Source organism: Lacerta agilis, chromosome 2 (genome assembly GCF_009819535.1).
Source record: "Lacerta agilis isolate rLacAgi1 chromosome 2, rLacAgi1.pri, whole genome shotgun sequence".
NCBI classification, from domain to species: domain Eukaryota; kingdom Metazoa; phylum Chordata; class Lepidosauria; order Squamata; family Lacertidae; genus Lacerta; species Lacerta agilis.
The window spans coordinates 84,014,094-84,035,640 of record NC_046313.1 but is presented as its reverse complement, the minus strand read 5'-3'; positions in this window follow the sequence as shown (position 1 = coordinate 84,035,640).

Genomic DNA, 21,547 nt, shown 5'->3' with positions numbered 1-21,547 from the left:
TCACAGCAAACAGGAGCATTTCTCAAGAAACTATGGACTGTGACTAACATCATGTATACTCAGCTGCAAACACCAGCAATGGGAGCACACTGGAGCCAGACATGGGCATGACCAAGGGGGGGGGGGCAGGGAGGGGCAGCTGCCATCCCCAAAACCAATAAAAATGCATAGCAAACTGAGGTTCTACCCCACACCCTAACAAAAGGCCTGCCCCCTCACAAAAATCCAATTTCACAATTTCTTCTATTTGTGAAGTTTATGGGTGAGCAGTGATTCTTATGTAGCCAAAATGGTGCCATCCATTTTGAAGGCATTGGTAGGCTTGAAGGAAACTATCATAGAGAAGTACTCCCCCGCCCCCCATAGTGAAGACTGAGCATGCTCAGTATCTATGGAAAACTGAGACGGAAAGGAAAACGGGGAGATGGAGTCTGCTGCTGCAGCTCAATGACAGAGTGCATAATTTGCATGCAGAAGATCTCAAGATTCAATTCCTGTTCTCTCCAAGTAAGGCTGGGAATGTCTCTTGCCTAAAACCCTGGAAAGGTGCTGCCATTCGGTGTAGACATTATTATGCAAGATGGACCAATGGCCCTACTCAGTATAGGAAAGCTTCCTATGTTTTCTTCCTACTCTCTTTTTCATAGTATCCTTTTTTGCTTATGTTAATGGTTCGTTAACATTTCTGAAAAGGAACATAATAACAACAAACCAGACAACAGTAACAGGCTGCAGTCACATTATTGTTTCCCCTGGCTCCAGTGTGTTTCCGTCGCCAGTGTTTGAAGCCAAGTATGCATGATGTTAGGGACGTGGGTGGTGCTGTGGGTTAAACCACAGAGCCTAGGGCTTGCCGATCAGAAGGTTGGCGGTTCAAATCCCCATGATGGGGTGAGTTTCCATTGCTCGGTCCCAGCTCCTGCCAACCTAGCAGTTTGAAAGCACATCAAAGTGCAAGTAAATAAATACGGTAGGTACTACTCCAGTGGGAAGGTAAACGGCATTTCCGTGCGCTGCTCTTGTTCACCAGAAGTGGCTTAGTCATGCTGGCCACATGACCCGGAAGCTGTACGCCGGCTCACTCGGCCAGTAACACGAGATGAGTGCCGCAACCCCAGAGTTGGACATGACTGGACCTAATGGTCAGGGGTCCCTTTACCTTTACCTTTATGCATGATGTTAGTTATATTCCATACATTTCCTGCAACTTCCTGAGGAGTGCTGCTGTCTGATGCTTCCCCTCTCAATGTGGGGTGCCATGGGCAAGTCACCATCACTCAGTCACACTTCTCTTTGTGTAAAATGGGAATGCTAAGGATCTCCCTCTTAGGATTTTTTTTTCTTTGGGAGGTTTACTGAAATCAGCATTGTTAACCATTCCTGACAGAAAGGCTGCAGTCTTATTCACCCTTACTGGAGTTGGGAGGAAGCCCCATTGAACTCAACATTTTACTTCCCAGTGCACCATCAGTGCACTACATAAATGATTACTAACATGTAACTGTAAGTCTGTGCCCTTAACAAAACAAACAAAAAGTAATCAATAGAGTTGACATGTACATTAATAACAGAGAGCCTGATGCTTTTCCTAATGCTGTGTGCACAATTATTATGTGATCAGCATCATATATATTGTCTGCTTTTTAGTTTATCCTTTCTAAATGGTCCAAAGGGGTGGACACTATGACTAAAAACCTTCTAGTCCTTTAACTTCAGGAGAACGGGCACAGCACTCATGAAATAATTAAGCAATACAGAGTGCATCAAGTGCATTCAGTTATTGGCTAATAAGGGTTTGTGTTGTGGCACTATCAGGATGGATGTTGAAATAAGGAGGAGGAAGACAAACATCACTTTTGGAAAGCACTTAATTTCATGCTAACCTTGGAGCTGCTGCAGTTAAGGAAGCTTAGGGTCCGCCCTCCCCCCAATGAGATTCAATCAACACTATGTATGTTTCAGTGATGGATCAATTGCACATTAGTACCCATTGTCCTCCACCCCTTTATAGCCAGAGCATATCAAAAAGCCATTCTGCACTTTCCACAAGAGCACAGATGGTTTGCTGACTCACAAATCTCCCATATTCAGGGGCACAGTCAGAGAAGCGAGATGAATTTATACAATGATTCATCTCACGGTTTCTAACAGAAAAACAGTCCCACCAGGGGACCTACTCGTAATTTATGAAAAAGGTATGATATTTTACATGGGGGAGGGATGACTTGCCAATGCTTCCTGTCCCTTTACCTTTCAAATCCTGAAGCAATTTGTGGTACTGCATTCAGCTACCATTTACTGCACCGTTGGCTATGCTGTCTGGGAATGATGGATCTGGGAGTCCCAACAACTTCTGAAGGGCCATAGGAATCTGTCCACCTTTGAGCTTCTGCTTGGATTTGCCACAAACTCCTGCCATCTGTTCAGCAGGTTAGCCACCGACTCTGTAAATCAGAGTTAAGGAGTCTTTGGCTCTCCGTCACTAGCACAGAAGCCAGGTGGGCTAGCAGAAGACAGCTGGAGAGATCGGTCCCTCTTCTACCAGGCTATTCACATGCCTGCGTTGAATTTCAGGTGCTCACCTACATTTGGTTTCTAGTCACCCATGGTGACCAGCAGTGGAGACTGGTCCTGTAGGGGGAACGAGGTGGTGTCCCAATCTGTCCTTGCTCATCTAGCCTACTTAATTACCTCTAGTCCAGGGGGTGTCAACTCTGTCTTCCTTAGGCTCAATGTTGCCCCTGGAAAAAATTGGCAGGGAAGAGGATAGGGGCAAAACCAGAATTAGTCCATTCTGCTTGTCATTGGCTCTGGCTCCATCTACTGCTGGCCTCTCTGCCTTCCACCCCACAATCCCTCTTGGCATCACTATCTACCAGGTGAGCTCTTAAATTCCAGGATGTACAAAAAACATATGGAGGAGATAAATAGGATGGCACTCCTAGCCAGGGCAGCAGGTTTGCCCACACCAGACCCCCCACAGAGAGAGACCTGCATCCTAAGAAGCTTCTTCCTTGCTGTCCCCAAACTGGCCATCTTCCTTTGGAGTCACCTCCTGCAAATGAAGGACTCTCTGCATTCAGAATATTGCAGAGCTCTCTCCAATTACTTCCCAGGCTTTTGCTCCCATTGAGGGCCATTCACATTATTTTATCACATCTGAGGTCCTGGCCAGGTATTGCCTTCAGGCAGTGATGGGAAACCTGTGACCTTCTGGATGTTGACATACTGCCCTTTGGAACTCCCTCTCATTACACATCAGAGAGGCTCCCTTCTTTATTGTCTTTTCAGCCCCTACTGAAGGCCTTCCTTTTTCCGACAAGCCTTTTAACTGGAGATCCTTATCCTTGCCTGTATCTGCACTAGATACAAAATTGCTTTTACATATGAAATTCTTTTTAATTGTTGTTCTCCTGTGAAATCTCTCTGAGGTATTTTATGGGAGCAATTAATACAACGAAGCAAATAAACAGTTAAATAACCGGCTGCTATCCCACACCATTGGCCATGTAGGCTGGGAGGGCTGATGGGCGTTTGAGTCTCTAACTTCTGGGGGAGTCATCTAGGCCTGAAAGCGAAACCTTCATGACAGTCCCACCGGCAATGATCAAATAGAGATCTCACAACAATACTTCAAAGCATGGCTTGGGTGTCCCACTTGCCTTCCCCCCAGAAAGGGTGGTCACTTATCATCTATTTACACTGTCAGCAGATGCTGACATTGGTATCCCAATCTTCCTTCCTGGAGCTCACAGGCTAGAGTGCAAAAAACATGATTGGCTGAAGGCTGCTTAGCTGCTTTCATGCCTGAATAGGGATTTGAACCCAGGTGGTTTGTTAAGGGCTACTGGGAATTGTAACTGGGTGATGGGTAAACTACAGTGCCCAGAATTCTTTGAGGGAAAGAACATGTTTTGAATGCACCTTCAAGGTTTAGTGTGTTGGCATACGTCTGTCCCGAGAATGACAATGGAGTTCGCCTTTGGGGGTGAAGTCAAACTGCTACATTAGGAGGGTTACTTCCGCAGGGCACAAGCCTGGACAGTGTGTGTGGAGGTCTTGAGCTGCCCAGACAACGAGACTCACAAGACAACAAGACTCTTGGCCTCAGTGATGTGGTCCAAAGGAAAGCAGAGCAATATGTTTGGCACCAGCTCGGCTGTAGGAGTTGCTGGAAGGAGGTATACAAGGTGCCATCCAACCGCCTTAGGAACTTTACTTTGTGTTGGGTTTTCTGCTTAGCCTTTTCTTCCCCCAAAGATGTCCTGCAAGGCAACCGAGGTTTAGGATCAGAGTTTTCTTCTCCTAGATGGACTACCTTCCCAAATCCAAAGAAAGAATGAAGACTGATTAAGCATTGTGGCAACCACTTACGTGAATCCACATAGTACCATTGAAATGAAGTTATCAGATACTAGATGCAGGAATCACAAATGCAACTGTGGGCCTGCACAGTCAAATGCTCAATGCATCGCAGCTGTGGTGCAATATGAATGCGAGGCCCAATGTGTTTTGCCACATATCAGTCCTCTTTTTAGCATTTCTGTGCTTTCCTAGTCCTCCTCCTCCTTCCCCCCCCCCTTCTTCAAGTACATTGGTTACTATGGAAACCAAGACATCATCCAAAAGGGCAGAACTCGGAGGCAACCACAAATATAAAACGCACGTAATTTATACAATCTTTCCCAATGCTACTTCACACATAATTTGAAGGTGGTGATGGGGTGATTATGTGAATAGGTGGTTTTTTTTTTAAATTGTATATTTTTATATGTTCGTATCTTTCTGTGTGTCTGTGGGTGTATGCATAAGGTTGCCAGCCAGCTTATCAGAATGTCAACAGAATGTCGTATTTTTGACCAGTTGCCCAAACAGGACAATTTAAAGCTACGGTGAAAATAAATTTTTAAAAAGCATGTTGGGCCTTTAAATGGGCATCTCCTTACTCTTTAATCTGTATGATATATTCTGCATTTTTTTATTTATTTTTAAAAAAGCTGCTTCCCATTAGAGGGGAAAGGAAGTTCTACACATGCCTTTCCCCATATCAACCTCTCCCTATTAAGTCAACCTTACTGTGCCTTAAGATCTTCAGGTGCAGCTGTTTTCTGAGTCCCTGAGTACATTATTATGTGAAAGAGGCTTCCCAGTGATGATATTCAGGCTGCCCAGGATCCTGCTTCCCACTTGGCCAACCATGTGCCTTTTGGAAGCCCTTAAACATGAGATAAGCGCAACCGCTTTCCATGTAGACCAGATGTTGCTGAACTACAACTCCCAAGCAAGCATGGCCAATGGTCAGAGGTGATGGGAGTTGTAGTTCAGCAATATCTAGAGGGCCAAAAGTTCACCACACCTGCCACAGACAGACTATGAAACAGAGGTATGACTGGAGCCAACATGATAATTTTTTTCAGCACCAAGTTACTTTGTTATTTGACAAGACATTTAAAGCATTTTAGGTTGTAATCCTATACCCACTCACCTGGAAATAAGCCCACTGAATTCAGTGCCTTTTACTTCTGGACAGGCTTGTATAGGATTGCACAGTTAAGTGTTTTAACTGTTGGTCTGTCACCCACTCCTCCTCCTCCTGCTGCTGCTGCTGTCAATTGAATTTATATACTACCCTATACCCGGAAGTCTCAGGGTGGTTCACAGAAAATATCAACATTAAAACCACAATATATATAATCAAAATGAAAACAACAACCCAATAACACCCCCCCAAAAGAACCACATTTTAAAAGAGCATAGGATTTTAATTGTTCTGAAATGTGGTTTATTTGATTATGGGATGATGATGATTTCTTAGTTGCTTTTCTCTCAGAGTGACCAAAACAGAATTACATTAAAAGTATGAGAACGTTTACCGGTATATAACATAGTAGCAGAGTTAAACGTTCCTTATTTAAACCTGCACAGCGGCAAATGGCTTGCTGACTCGTTTGAGTCTTTCGTCCTTTCTTGATTGTCAATCCCTTTATCCCCCTCAAAATAAAGATACACATGAATCTGATTGATAACCAAAGTAAAGTAATTTACTGACAGATTCATTCATGTACATATTTAGGTTACAAAACAAAAGATATAAACTATATAAACTGTATTAGTGAGTCTCTTAACACATCTAAGCAGCAGCAGCCTAACCGACCAACAGACCAAAGCTAACTGACACAAAGTGGCAGTTGGTCCTCCCTTAGAATGTTGGACTTGACTGACATCCCACAAAAAGCAATTATGTAGAAACAACCAATTTATTTTATTTTGGCATGAACAGTTGGTCAAGCTTAGGAATTTGTAAGAATACAGGATGGCTTAACAATTTTTTTAAATAAACCAATTAACTTGCCTCCAAGGGCAATGTGGGAGCTTCAAGACTGTTTGTTTTACAGTGGTACCTCGGGTTAAGTACTCTTCAGATTAAGAACTCTGCTTAAGAACAGAAATTGTGCTCTGGTGGCGCAGCGGCAGCAGGAGGTCCCATTCGCTAAACTGGTGCTTCAGGTTAAGTACGCTTCAGGTTAAGAACGGACCTCCAGAACGAATTAAGTACTTAACCCGAGGTACCACTATATACAACACCTTATAGAAATGACACCAAAGAAGGATGTTCTTCTCATTATAGGGGATTGGAATGCTAAAGTAGGGAGTCAAGAGATAAAAGGAACAACTGGCAAGTTTGGCCTTGGAGTTCAAAATGAAGCAGGGCAAAGGCTTATAGAGTTCTGTCAGGAGAACAAGCTGGTCATCACAAACACTCTTTTCCAGCAACACAAGAGACGACTCTACACATGGACATCACCAGATGGGCGACATCGAAATCAGATTGATTATATTCTCTGCAGCCAAAGATGGAGAAGCTCTATACACTCAGCAAAAACAAGACCTGGAGCTGACTGTGGCTCTGATCATCAGCTTCTTATAGCAAAATTCCAGCTTAAACTGAAGAAAGTAGGAAAAACCACTGGGCCAGTAAGATACAATCTAAATCAAATTCCTTATGAATACACAGTTGAAGTGAAAAACAGGTTTAAGGACTTAGATTTGGTGGATAGAGTGCCTGAAGAACTGTGGATGGAGGCTCGTAACATTATACAGGAGGCAGCAACGAAAACCATCCCAATGAAAAAGAAATGCAAGAAAGCAAAGTGGCTGTCCAATGAGGCCTTACAAATAGCGGGGGAGAGAAGGCAAGCAAAATGCGAGGGAGATAGTGAAAGATACAGGAAATTGAATGCAGATTTCCAAAGAATAGCAAGGAGAGACAAGAGGGCCTTTCTAAACGAGCAATGCAAAGAAATAGAGGAAAATAACAGAATGGGAAAAACCAGAGATCTGTTCAAGAAAATTGGAGATATGAAAGGAACATTTCGTACAAAGATTACCACAATTAAGGACAAAAGTGGAAAGGACCTAACAGAAGCAGAAGACATCAAGAAGAGGTGGCAAGAATACACAGAGGAACTATACCAGAAAGATATAGAGGTCTCATACACCCCAGGTAGTGTGGTTGCTGACCTTGAGCCAGACATCCTGGAGAGTGAAGTCAAATGGGCCTTAGAAAGCCTTGCTAACAACAAGGCCAGTGGAAGTGATGATATTCCATCTGAACTATTTAAAATCCTAAAAGATGATGCTGTTAAGGTGCTACACTCAATATGCCAACAAGTTTGGAAAACTCAGCAGTGGCCAGAGGATTGGAGAAGATCAGTTTACATCCCAATCCCAAAGAAGGGCAGTGCCAAAGAATGCTCTAACTACCGCACAATTGCACTCATTTCACACGCTAGCAAGGTTATGCTTAAAATTCTACAAGGCAGGCTTAAGCAGTACGTGGACCGAGAACTCCCAGAAGTGCAAGCTGGATTTCGAAGGGGCAGAGGAACCAGAGACCAAATTGCAAACATGCGCTGGATTATGGAGAAAGCTAGAGAGTTGCAGAAAAACATCTACTTCTGCTTCATTGACTACGCAAAAGCATTTGACTGTGTCGACCACAGCAAACTATGGAAAGTTCTTAAAGAAATGGGAGTGCCTGATCACCTCATCCGTCTCCTGAGAAATCTGTATGTGGGACAAGAAGCTACAGTTAGAACTGGATATGGAATAACTGATTGGTTCAAAATTGGGAAAGGAGTACGACAAGGCTGTATATTGTCTCCCTGCTTATTTAACTTATATGCAGAATTCATCATGCGAAAGGCTGGGCTGGATGAATCCCAAACCGGAATTAAGATTGCCGGAAAAAAATATCAACAACCTCAGATATGCTGATGATACAACCTTGATGGCAGAAAGTGAGGAGGAATTGAAGAACCTTTTAATGAGGGTGAAAGAGGAAAGCGCAAAATATGGTCTGAAGCTCAACATCAAAAAAACTAAGATCATGGCCACTGGTCCCATCACCTCCTGGCAAATAGAAGGGGAAGAAATGGAGGCAGTGAGAGATTTCACTTTCTTGGGTTCCATGATCACTGCAGATGGTGACAGCAGTCACGAAATTAGAAGACGCCTGCTTCTTGGGAGAAAAGCAATGACAAACCTAGACAGCATCTTAAAAAGCAAAGACATCACCTTGCCGACAAAGGTCCGTATAGTTAAAGCTATGGTTTTCCCAGTAGTAATGTACGGAAGTGAGAGCTGGACCATCAAGAAGGCTGATCGCCGAAGAATTGATGCTTTTGAATTATGGTGCTGGAGGAGACTCTTGAGAGTCCCATGGACTGCAAGAAGATCAAACCTATCCATTCTCAAGGAAATCGGCCCTGAGTGCTCACTAGAAGGACAGATCCTGAAGTTGAGGCTCCAGTACTTTGGCCACCTCATGAGAAGAGAAGACTCCTTGGAAAAGACCCTGATGTTGGGAAAGATGGAGGGCACAAGGAGAAGGGGACGACAAAGGATGAGATGGTTGGACAGTATTCTCGAAGCTACTAACATGAGTTTGGCCAAACTGCGGGAGGCAGTGAAGGATAGGCGTGCCTGGCGTGCTCTGGTCCATGGGGTCACGAAGAGTCGGACACGACTGAATGACTGAACAACAACAACAACCACTATATTGAGCAGTCATACCCACATGGTCACACAAAACTTGTGCAGAGATTACTGGTATATGACATTGCATTTTCCTAATATGTTCATGCTGGCGTCATATGACATTGCCAGGTAGTAGATGTTTTCCCACACTTTCCAGTGCGGTGATCCTTATCGGACTTCTTTGTGGTTAGAAAAGTGATGGGATATTTGCAGTAGTGTAGCAGTGGCCCAATGCAACAGTAGCAAGTGTGGGGAAACAAACAAGGAATGTTTCCAGTGAAATTTTCCTATTTGTGCAAAGCCTTCCCCCTGTGCCATAGGACTTCTTCTCCCTCTCCCCTCCCCAAACACCCCCCCCCAAAAAAAACTGCTCCAGAAGGTTGGAGGGAACCCCAGGACAGATTGGGGGGCAGGAAGAGGAGAAGGAGATAAACTCCTATTGTGCAGGCAGAAGTCCTTGTGCCCAGATTTTGACTTTTTGAAATATGGCAACCCTAGGATACTACTAAAGATTTTGTCCAAATAAACAGGCTGTCTGGAGGCACCCTGTGCCCTCTGCTTCCATTGTTTCAAAGGGAAGCCACTTTCTTTTCAGAAAGGAAACCTCTACAAATGCTCAGGAGCACGATTTCCATACGTACTTACACAAAACCATCACCTTTGCCTCATAGGGAAGGCTTGATGAGTTTGTGGAGGCACATGCTCAGAACTTTTCATTGGGCAAACTAAAGTTGGCAATCTTATTTCTGCAGGTGCTCACACATACCTCATGCATTAAGACTGAAGGCTGTGATTGCATTAAGCTGGAAAGCAAATCCTTAGCATCCAAATCCAGCCAACTGGTAGCAGTGTAATAGCATGTTTTGTGGTCCTGTGCTGTCCTAGGTATCGGTGTTGGCACATTCCATTCTAACCACCAGTGTTCTGCATTGCAAATCTTGGGATGAGTCACAAGACTGTGCTTGTCAGTTACGCACGAAGCTTCAATCAGCACAGGGTCTCTTCTTATAATCTGAGCGAAGCAGGTTTGGTCCTGTAAGTTGCCTGGTTGGAGACCCACCTTGGAACCATCTGTGAACCACCTTGAGCTCTTCAAAAGAAGAGTGGAGTAGAAGTGGAGCAGAGAAAGCAGTTGCCCTCATAAGAACATGAGAAGAGCCCTGTGTGGGGTCAGACCAAAGGCCGGTTTCATCCAGCAGTTTATTTGTGGGAAGCCCACAAACACAACATGAGCACAGTAACATCCTCCCCAACAACTGCTGCATAGAGACCCCAGGGGCAGAAGAGCGTAATTATCTGACTGCTACAATGGTGACCTCTCAACACACTGAATTAACAAGGTTCTTGTTTTCAGGCCAGTCCAAAACACTCAGTTCAAAGTGTATTAATAAAGTGTGGGGGTAAGCAGCTGAGATGCTTCTTTAACTGTCATGGATATAAGCGGAAAAAAGCAGTCATAAGTCTGCCCTGAAGAGGTAACCTCAGCACACATGGGGATTGTGTTGAAGCACAGTGAGCCGGTCAGACCTCCAAAGGATGCCACAAACCAGCCAGATACCTTGGCTGGGCAATCTTCCAAGCCAGGGATGTGTCACCAGATGTTGCTGGACTCCTGTTCCCATTAGCCCCAGCCAACTATATCGAGAGCTGTAGGCCAACACAATCGGCAGACTCCTCATCCGTGTCCTGAGCAGAGCTGAATCCTTAGTCTATCCCGAACCATCAGCATCAGCTGATGTACATATTCAGCGTTGACTAGTTTGCCACTTGATTCCCTACTGTACAGCATATTTGTCCCCAGTGCTTTGGGGCCACAGATTTGGAGGCTTATGTGCAAGATGGAAACATAGTCCTCAGCCTATCGTCAAAGAAAGTGGTTGTAATGAATTCAGTACATTTGATGAGTCAAAACAAAACATGCAGGAGCTGTTTCCTTTCAATCAATATCATAGTTCTGTGTTGCCCAGGATTCTAATACAGTTATACCTTGGAAGTCGAACAGCTTAGTTCCCGAACTATTCCAGTTTGTGAATTATTTTTGGAAGCGGAACGTCCGACGGGACTTCCGCGGTTTCCGATTGGCTGCAGGAGCTTCCTGCAGCCAATCAGAAGCCATGCTTTGGTTTTTGAAAATTTTGGAAGTCGAATGGACTTGCGGAATGGATTCCGTTTGACTTCCAAGGTATGAATGTATGTTTCTTCCTCCCCCAGGAGCTCCGAAAGATTATATTGTCTGTATTTTCAGTAAAAAGTAATTTTTTGAAAAATAATAGCAGACCAAGCAACAGTGACTCCCTGCGAGAAGCAAGTGTGATGTCCTTTTCTCCAAGCCTGGGATGTGGGGTGTCCTTCTTTCTTAAGGACAGAGATTCCTGAGCCAGACCCCTGGGCCATCTAGCTCAGTATTGCCTACTCTGACTGGCAATGGCTCTCTAGGGTTTAGGCTGGAGCTTTCCCCAGTTTTACCTGGAGACTCCAGCAATTGAACCTGCACTAACACTGAGCTTTGGTCCTTCTCTTTCGCCACCTGTGAACAGGACAGTGGTGCTCGTTCCAGTGGTCATTTTTACCCTGCATTGTACTGTAATAGTTCTGAAGATATAAGCATTTCCTAAAAGATAAACAGGAACTTAATGTTCCTCTTATTTCTTTTGACTATGCTTCATGATCAGATGACTTGAAGATTGTGGCATGGCCATCTAAATATAAAAAAAACAGAAGCAAATCTGTTTTGGAAAACAACACTGTAAATTACATTGCGAGTAACACTTTCTGTGCCTTTTTCTTTTTCCGATTATGCTTACCAGGGACCATAGTCTACCATACCATAGTCTAATCTGTTCATATCACCTTTCGCTACCATTCCCTCCCCCCATAAAAAAATCCAATTTTATTTCACTATGTTTTTTATTTTTATGATTTTGCTTATCTGTCACAGATTGAGGGGGCTGATCTAATGGCACTAATATGCCTCTCACATTCAGACCTAGCTCTGGGGAGTTCACACAGTGGCCTCATTCAAAGTAGCCACCAACACTTTACCACACATGCATTCTATCTGTGTGGACAACAGCAGCAACAAACTTACTGCACAACCAAGTTTAAATCAGAATGCAAAGCTTAAGTTTAGAATTACAAGTTTTAAGCCATTGATTCCAATGGGGTGGTGGTAAGGATGTGCTTAGCTTTCTGTCATTGAAATCAATGGGATTTAAAAGTCATGAACTTTGGTTGGATCATGCCCCTTGTGAAGAAGAAGAAGAAGAAGAAGAAGAAGAAGAAGAAGAAGAAGAAGAAGAAGAAGAAGAAGAAGAAGAAGAAGCTAGATGGACATGAAATTTCCTTTAACACAGGGAGCTTTCTACTGGCTACCCTAAAAATGATTAATATCCTAGTAGTTTTGAACCAAGTGGGATGAGTCCTGTTTGGGTTCAGCTCCTGGTTTGGAGTAAATCTCAAAACATATTTTATTTGGTAAAAACAAATTGCCATTAAATCAAGCATAAAACCCTCCAAAGAAAAGCAGAAACAGCAATAAGGAAACTTAGCTAGAGTTGAAACTACTTACTGCTATCAAGGGAAAAGACTAGCAGTGTAATAATTCCAAGTGAATTCTTTTATTTTACTTTTGTCTTGCGTGTGTGGCAAAACTGCTTTGGACTGACGGTTCATATTGTTGCCAGGTAAATAGGGAAAGCTACAGCCAAGCCTGACATGCCGCTACCTGATTTGCTTGTGTTTTTGCCAAAATAGCAGTGAGGAGGTTATTCTGCATACTCATCCCGACAAGTTCGCAGCAATGCAAAGAAAGTTTGTAAAATTCCATTGCTGAGCTTTGCTTCTCTCTCCCCCCCCCCAAAGTCTCCGCCTCTTGTAATTCGGCTGAATCATCAAACACACATCTGAATCACTGTGGTATCTGCTTTTTCCTCATGATCAACGCACACTGTTTCTGCATGCAGTCCTTGAAGTGTGTGCTTGCTTATTTTGCATTCACCTGAACTTTCCCTACAAATGTCACAGGCATTTGCCCTATTTAGGCTCATCACACAGGGGGGATGGGGATGAGAGAATACTAGATCCATCCCCTTCACCAACCCACTTCACCCCCAACCCTGTGACTCTCCATGAGTTGAGGGGCTATCTTCTAAGAACATAAGAAGAACCCTGCTGGATCTGGCTAGTGCCCCATCTATTCCGGGATCCTGTTCTTACAGTGGCCAACCAGATGCCTGTGGGAAAACTTCAGACAGGAGCTGAGTGCAGCAGTGTTCTCTCCCCTTGTACACCCCAGGAACTGGGATTACGAGTCATAATGCCTCCAACAGGGGAGGCAGAACATAGTTATTTTTACTCATGTAAGCTCCCTGTACACTTTGGAACTTTGGAAGCTTATAGATGTAGAGAAGGCTCCCCCTTTGTTTTGTTTTTTTCATTCTATCCCTCTTTCTTACAGATCAATACACCGCTTCTGAGCCTAAGCCCATCAAAGTGGTGCACAATGAGATAGAATACAACCTCTAAAAACAATCAGGCCACTTATGCAGATGCTAAAAGCAATCAAACCATTTTTACAGGTGTACAGTTGACATCCCATTATAACTTGGAGAGGTAAGCAGCGCAAGAGTAGAGTGATTTTTGGGGGGCGGGGAGGAGAGCTAGCATACAAATCTACTTTCTCCCTCATGTTCTTCTAACTGCACAGGGAATTAGACAGTCCCAACAGGGCTTGCGATCCTTTCATTTCATTGCCTTTCTGTCTCCGTTGTCTACATCCATGTATAATTATAAATGCATCTGTCAACTGAGGCTAACAGTTCATGCACCCGAGGAACTGGCATCCAGTCCACACAAGCATACGCCACAGCAAATCTATTTGGGCGCAGAGCTAACCTCAGCTGCTGCCTGGTGGGGATTAATAGGATGGAGAGGTTATCGCTGCATCTGCAACCCTGCCAAGCACACTAGTCCAAGTAGGAGGTGGAGGCGGGACTGGGAGATCACTCCATCAGCCTGGAAGGTCTGACTTTTGGGTGTGGGTGTTGCTGGTTGTAACATAGCACTGCATAGTAGAGGAACTCCATGCCAGCGAAGGTGCCCCTCTGCCCAATCCACCCACCCAGCACAACCCATAGAAGGGTTGGATTACAAGACCCTTTTATTCTCTTTGCATTTGACTGTAATAAATTAACGGGGTTATCTGCTTTTGTATCAACCAGTCTCTTGTTATGCTACCATTTTACATAAAGGGACTAGTATGAGAGTTACAAAGGAATTAACAGGGATTTCCCAGAGCTTTTCTATCTCCAGTCAGCTGTTGTAGATTTCCCCCCCCCCAAAAAAAAAACCCAACCCTGCTTCTGGAGAGTCCCAAAATGTAAGGCAAGAAGTGTTTGGAGAAAGTCAGGATTAGGAGAGACCAATATCAGGGAGAACATGCACACAACCCATTTCCTTGTGAAAATCCTTGGGCGCAAAGTGCTGGTCTCGTATTCTACCATACTGCAGTGTGTGCTGCCGGCAGCTGACAGCCCCTCGTGCTAGAAGAAAGTCTATGGGAAGCCCTCCTCTCTGGAGCTTCAGCAGTGGCGCTGCAGGAGACCATGCAATGAAGAAGGTTCCTCGCTGTGCTTATAATGATGCAATCAAAATTTGGCACTGTGGCAAGCAGGAGAGCGAAACTGAGGCTTAAGAGGTTAGCACCGACTAATGCAGACCATGCAGAGTTCCCTTCGAAGTGTGACCTTCTGCAATGTCAGACGGGTAAAGGCAAGAATACATGATGCATTTATTTACGCTGCTGTATCGTGGCGCTTCATCTGTACAATCCTACAGCACCAGGTTGTCCATCCGTAACAGAGACTTTCTAGTTCAGAGCTGATCAACACATAGAGAGATAAATCAAGGGGACACAGAGTTCCAGGGACTATTGTTGTTGTTTTTCAGTCGTTCAGTCGTGTCCGACTCTTCGTGACCCCATAGAGCAGAGCACGCCAGGCACGCCTATCCTTCACTGCCTCTCGCAGTTTGGCCAAACTCATGTTAGTAGCTTCGAGAACACTGTCCAACCATCTCATCCTCTGTCGTCCCCTTCTCCTTGTGCCCTCCATCTTTCCCAACATCAGGGTCTTTTCTAGGGAGTCTTCTCTTCTCATGAGGTGGCCAAAGTACTGGAGCCTCAACTTCAGGATCTGTCCTTCTAGTGAGCACTCAGGGCTGATTTCCTTCAGAATGGATAGGTTTGATCTTCTTGCAGTCCATGGGACTCTCAAGAGTCTCCTCCAGCACCATAATTCAAAAGCATCAATTCTTCGGTGATCAGCCTTCTTTATGGTCCAGCTCTCACTTCTGTACATTACTACTGGGAAAACCATAGCTTTAACTATACGGACCTTTGTCGGCAAGGTGATGTCTTTGCTTTTTAAGATGCTGTCTAGGTTTGTCATTGCTTTTCTCCCAAGAAGCAGGCGTCTTCTAATTTTGTGACTGCTGTCACCATCTGCAGTGATCATGGAACCCAAGAAAGTGAAATCTCTCATTGCCTCCATTTCTTCCCCTTCTATTTGCCAGGAGGTGATGGGACCAGTGGCCAGGGACTATACAAGCTGGGATTCCAGGGGTGGGGTTCCAAGCCTGAATTCTTCCTCACACAAAATCCTCCTGGCTGTCAAGGGTGAGCTGGGAATCAGGAGCTGTAAATTGGTGGCCATCTCTGCTTCTGGTGAGATCAAACTCCATAGTACTTCATGTGTGATGAAGTACTTTCTTATGACTCCCCTAAAGCTTCCAGCATCCCCTATCCCTGTTGTGCATAGCTGTGTGAAGGGGCTTTCCTTCCAGGGAAGTTGCCCCACTGAAATGCAGCACCCGGTAACTCCTGTGACAAGAAAGGTAGGCAGCTGAGCCTGAGAGGCTGCTTGCCTGGATTTTCCACCAAGGCCTCTAGACAGCCTCTCCCTGGATTGGATCCAAGGTTGTTTCTTGAACATGCTCACTTTAGAAATCCCCTGGCTAAAGAGTCAGCCTGGCTAAGTACTTTCTCTCCTTAGACGAAAGAGATACTGAAAGAGGTATCTCTGCGACTAAATGACCTTTGATAAGATTAAAGCAGAAGCCACAGAGCAGTTAAACCAATTGAAGAAAGCTGCAAATCTTACATAAATTCAAAGTCGAGCTTATTCTGCTTTAGCACATGCATGTGTGAAGGAATGGGTGAGATAAATCAGACTAGTTATTTGCTTCATTTTTTATATTACTGTATAAATAATTAAGCAACCCCCATAAGATATCTGAGTGTTTTTGGTTTCTTTTTGAAACGATTTATTGTTGCAGTTGTTGTTGTTGTTGTTGTTGTTGTTGCCTGAGCCTGGTATGTGGTATTTCTTAAGGTCACGCTTTGATGCATCCACATGACCATCCATTCAGAGGGGCTGCATGGACAGTCTCCCTTACCATCACTGCAGCAATGTGAGAGTGGTCAGAAATGGAACGGAACCTGTGGATGCTGTGAATCACATGTCATATGGCCTGGCAAGCTGGCATTGCTGCCCGCTGCAACCAGGATGGCTTTCCAAAATGTTCAACCCGAACGTTAGCCTAGGGTTGTCAAAAAGACAACACAGACGGCTGCTGCCTGATATTTAGTGGGAGGGAATTCCAAAGAGTAGGTGCCATGACAGTCTGTGTAGGTGCCATGACACAACCTGAATGCCTGATTCCTATAGCATGCAGAACAAACCTCCTGATTAAGAAGGTCCTCTGCAGGAGGCTTCACCTGCAGAGCGCAGTGATCGATTGGGTATAAAAGGAGTGAGATGGTTTCCCCCCCCCCAGATGTTGCCATCAGCACAATTGTTCCTTGTAAATTGGAGCACCTCCTACGTGCTCAAGAGACAATAATGGTGGCTAGGGGTGTCCTTTCTCCAACTGTGGTTGGTATGGCATTTGCACCCTTCCCGAGGGACACCCAATCCAGCAAGTTACATGTGCTTCGGTAATGTGCCAATTGGATTATTGCAATGTGCTGTATGCTGAGGACTGCTTTTGAGGAGCTTCAATTTGTCAAAATGCATCTGCGATGGGTCTCACTGATGACCTCTGTACGGAGCATATCGCTCCTAGACTTCGGCAGGCTGGCACTTATGCACACTTTCCCCTCATATTCACATTTTGGCAGACTTTATTTGGTTGGAGAACTGCATCATGAAGTCCAGAGAAGTGTCAATTTTGATGGGCAGCTGTGTTTCAGTTGACGTATTGTTTCAAAAACGGCAATGTCACATAATGCTTTCTCTTACATGTTGTAGTTTCAAGCTGCAGACTAAATCCTGGCTGTTACAGAAGGCCTTTTAGTTAGTTCTGGTGCTGACTTCTTTGGTTTCTGTTTTGTGTGGTGATGATAATGGTCTGCCCTACTTGAGTTGACTGTTTGATTTCTTGTTCCTGGTTTAATTTCTTATGGTTTTTATCGCTTATTATTGGTTTTAATTCCTATTGGCCAGGGATGTCTGTCTGGTGCTATATAAGTTTTATTGATAATAAACAGGCATACATGAATTACAGTCAGGTGTCTGGCAAAAATAAATGCAAGTTATATCACAGGGGCTCATCTGAGGAAGGCAAGACATTAACATTCCAAGGTAATGAATGGATAGTCAGTGAATCATACAATCAATTGGTCAGAGACAGTGTCAGATAAAGTGGTACTTGGAAGGATTTGCCATCCATGTGGCTGTGCTGACAAACAGGTCACAAAAAACCATGGTGCTAATATTATCATTTTGGCACCAAGCAAAGATATATCCCCCCTGTTATTTGTGCAGCACTAATAATATCATGTTATATCGTCAAATCTGTTTTAACATATTTTTGAAATTTTATTTGTGTATTTTGTTTCTTCCTTGTAGATCATTTTGGCACTTTTTAGTGGGAAGTGATACACAAATTTAATGAACCTTAAAAAAACCTTTTTATTGACCCTAGGAGTATTGGGTGGGGCAGAGTGGTTGGAATTCGAGAAGGGTTGATATTCACTCATTCTTGGCTTATCATATGGTTTTAATGTATGTATTGTTAGCTGCTGTGTGCTGCTTTTGAGAAGAATGGCAGGATATACATTTTCAAAAGAAAGGGCTCTGTTTTAAAAAGACAGAGGTGAACATCATAGAAGACTCACCTGCAAATATGCCTCCCTGGCTCATGAACACATTTTGCCTCTGAGTAGAGGCATGTGACTCCTCTTGAGACTTGACGTACCATTAAACACCTGTGCATACGCCACAAACCTAACTGCCATGTCTCGTATGAACTGGCTTACCCTGGGAAGAAAGAAAAACCTCGCCCCATCTTTTCCAATTGCGAAGTTATTAAGCAACGCAAGAACCCGCCTTATGCTTATCCAGCCCATCTAGCACAGTCTTATCGGCACTGTCTGGCAGGGGCTCTCCTGGATTTCAGAGTCCCAGCCACTTGGAGATGCTGGGGACTGAACCTGGGAACTTCTGTGTGCAAAGCAGATGCTCTGCCTCTGAGCTACAGGAAGGAAAGGATGATCTTATTTTTGTCCTCGCTCAGACATGCTCAGTACTATTCCACCCAGCGTGCTGCTGAGACCCAGGGGGATCTTTATAGCATCACCATGCAAAAATGTTTTAATGTGCACTCCCTTGGCAGGGTAAAAGGCCATTTCATAAACAGGAGATTGGTAGGGAATCCCTGTGGTGCAGAGACAGCTGCCTCTGCTGCTCTTGGGGAACGTTCAGCTCAGCGCACTGTGCAGCAGCAGCAGCAGGATGCGGAATTCTCTGCGCACAGCTCAAAAAAAGGTGCAGCATTTCAGTGGGGAATGGTGCTAATCTCTCCATCGTTGTGGCTGAAGCTCACTTTCTATTATAAACCCTGACATTACGTGGCAAACTCCAGGGCCAACAGAATTAAATGGAGCCATCTGAAAGTGGCCTCTGCAACACAGATAAAGGGGCCACAGGATGTGAGGGGCAACCCCCCTCTATGCTTTCGCAAATCAACATGGTCTTTAAGTGGCCAGGTGCCAGTCGCTGCTGGGCCTTTGTTGGGAAGACAAATACCTGTTGAGCTCTCTTGCTAGGTGCTCAACACGTGGTGCTCATCATCTGAGGCAGCCAGCTAGTTCTCAGGGAGGGCAAGAACTTGCCCTGTAGCATATACAGCACTGTCCTGCAACAGAAGTGAATGTCCAGAGGGCCTTATGGGAAAATGCTGCCCCCTACCACAGCAAGTGCTGCCAGAGGCGGTCACCTCACCTTGCCTCACAGTAGAGCTGGCCCTGCCTCTCCCATGTCCTCTGTACACTGCAGATAATGCAGAGGGGTGAGAGAAGACGCCACTCTTTCTCTGTATGGTAGGTGCCAGAGGTCTTGGGCAAGTGTGCAATCAGTGGCAGTCACAAATGGTGCCTGATTACAAAAGCTAACTGAAATCTAAGAATCCTTGGATTCCCCACGGCAGTTAATGAACATTCTTAGCTGAATCCAAGCTGCGGTGTTGCTTTGGCTTTCGAGGGTAGAGCCAAGAGCACATTTCTGACTTTAGTAATGCCTTCGAGCAGAACTATGTGATAGAGAAATTGCTGAGGAGCTCAGGTGATCTAACGAGTACGAAGGTGATTGTGGGACCACATAAATAAATCAGCCAAGAGAGCTGAACACACCCTTGGCAGCTGCGTCTTACCACACCCTTCAGTCCTTTCTGCAGGTAGGTTCATGTGCAGAGTGTAAACACAACCCAGAACTCACCCAAGGAATAAATAAACTTGCACATGTGCTCAATGTCACACAAAGAACACTGTTTTCAGTAAGCTGCAAAATTAAAAAGAAAGAAAGAAAAGAAACAGGTAAGTGAAAGGCATTCTGGGCTATGTAATGGGAACAGTTTCACTCATTTGACAAATTATAATTGCAGTTATGTTTAAGCCACAGCACTCAAAAAAAGCCCTCACTAAAAACTTCCATAGAAGCTTAGCAAACATGGGATAATAGGAGAAGTCCTCTGATGGAACAGTAACTGGTTAAGGAATGGGAAGCAGGAAGTTGGAAGAACTGGACAGTCCTCCCAATGGACGGATGTAGAAAGTACACTCCCTTAAGGATTGTTATTGGGACCTGCGCTTTTTAACTTTTTTGTATGTTTAGACATCTGTTTGGCCACTGTACGAACAGGGTGCTGGACTTGATGGGCCTTTACTCTGAGCCAGCATGGGGTTCTTTATTTACTTTCATAGTTTCGGGATGAAACGTTCTTACTGATACAATTGTGATCTCCTAAGCAAAACTAAAATAGCATATTTGAGGAATGTCATCTTGAAATTTACTCTTAGTGCTTTTATTTGGGTTCCCTTCTCCCTGTTAATACATTATTTGTTTTAAAGAAGAGCAATTTGAATGATAAACACAGCAGCTAAACTCTGCAGAATGAGAGACTAAATCCTGCCTTGAAGTTCATAACCGTGCTCAGCTGTGCATTTTGAAATCAGTATTTTTTTGGGAAACGTACCATAAAGTCGTAGCACAGCAATATACGTAGTATATGTGTGTATTCCTTACACAAATTTCCCCTACCACAATCCCACAGGACAGAATGTTCTTATCAACTTTCTTACGTTTTACAAGAGAGACAGAAACATAACAAGATATGTGTGGGTTTTAAAAAAAATCTTACTTATATCACATTCCGCACCCCCTTGCCATAATCCCAATTTGCCTGTATTCATAGCTATGCAATGAAAGAAAACACCTCCTCTGCTTATTCCCAGGGCTTGTAGAGATCATGCTTACCTGCTGTTTGATCTTCCCTACCAAGCTCCATTGGACATGTTAATAGAGCGGGTTGGCATATACCTGTAGTACTAGGAATGAGGACACCCAGGTTCAAATCCCCATTGAGCCCCATAGCTTGATGGACTAGTCATTCCCTCTCAGCCTGGCTTCCTTCACCTGTCTGTTATGAAGCTAAGGGTGCTGGGTGTGGGAGCCATATTTCACCCACTGAGCTCCTGGAAGGAAGGCCAAGATAAAACAGAATGAACCCACAGTGAATCCCTTCTAGAATCATTATGTGGGAAACGTATGTACTAGATCTCAGAACAATGCCTTTTAATGTTGCAGTGTGTGCCCTCTACGTTTCTAGCATAGTTTCAAGGAGTGTAGATTCCTCCTAACACAGAGAGGGTCTTGGGTCTTCACAGTAGCACACTGATAAACATAATCATGTTTGGCTTTACCCCACAAAGGGAAGCTGCACCACCGAACCTTTCTATGCTGAGCAGCTCTTAAAGGTGGAGGTCTCCATTAAAGGCAAAGCGAAAGGCAGTTTTCACAAATCTGGTACCTTTCAGATGTTCTGGACTATAACTCCCACCAGATGCTGGTTGATGGGAGCCACAGTCCAGAAAATCTGTGGAGAATGGCAGGTTGGCGAAGGATGGCCTCTGATATTTCTGATTTCCAATTGGGTTCCTAAAATGAAAAGCAGC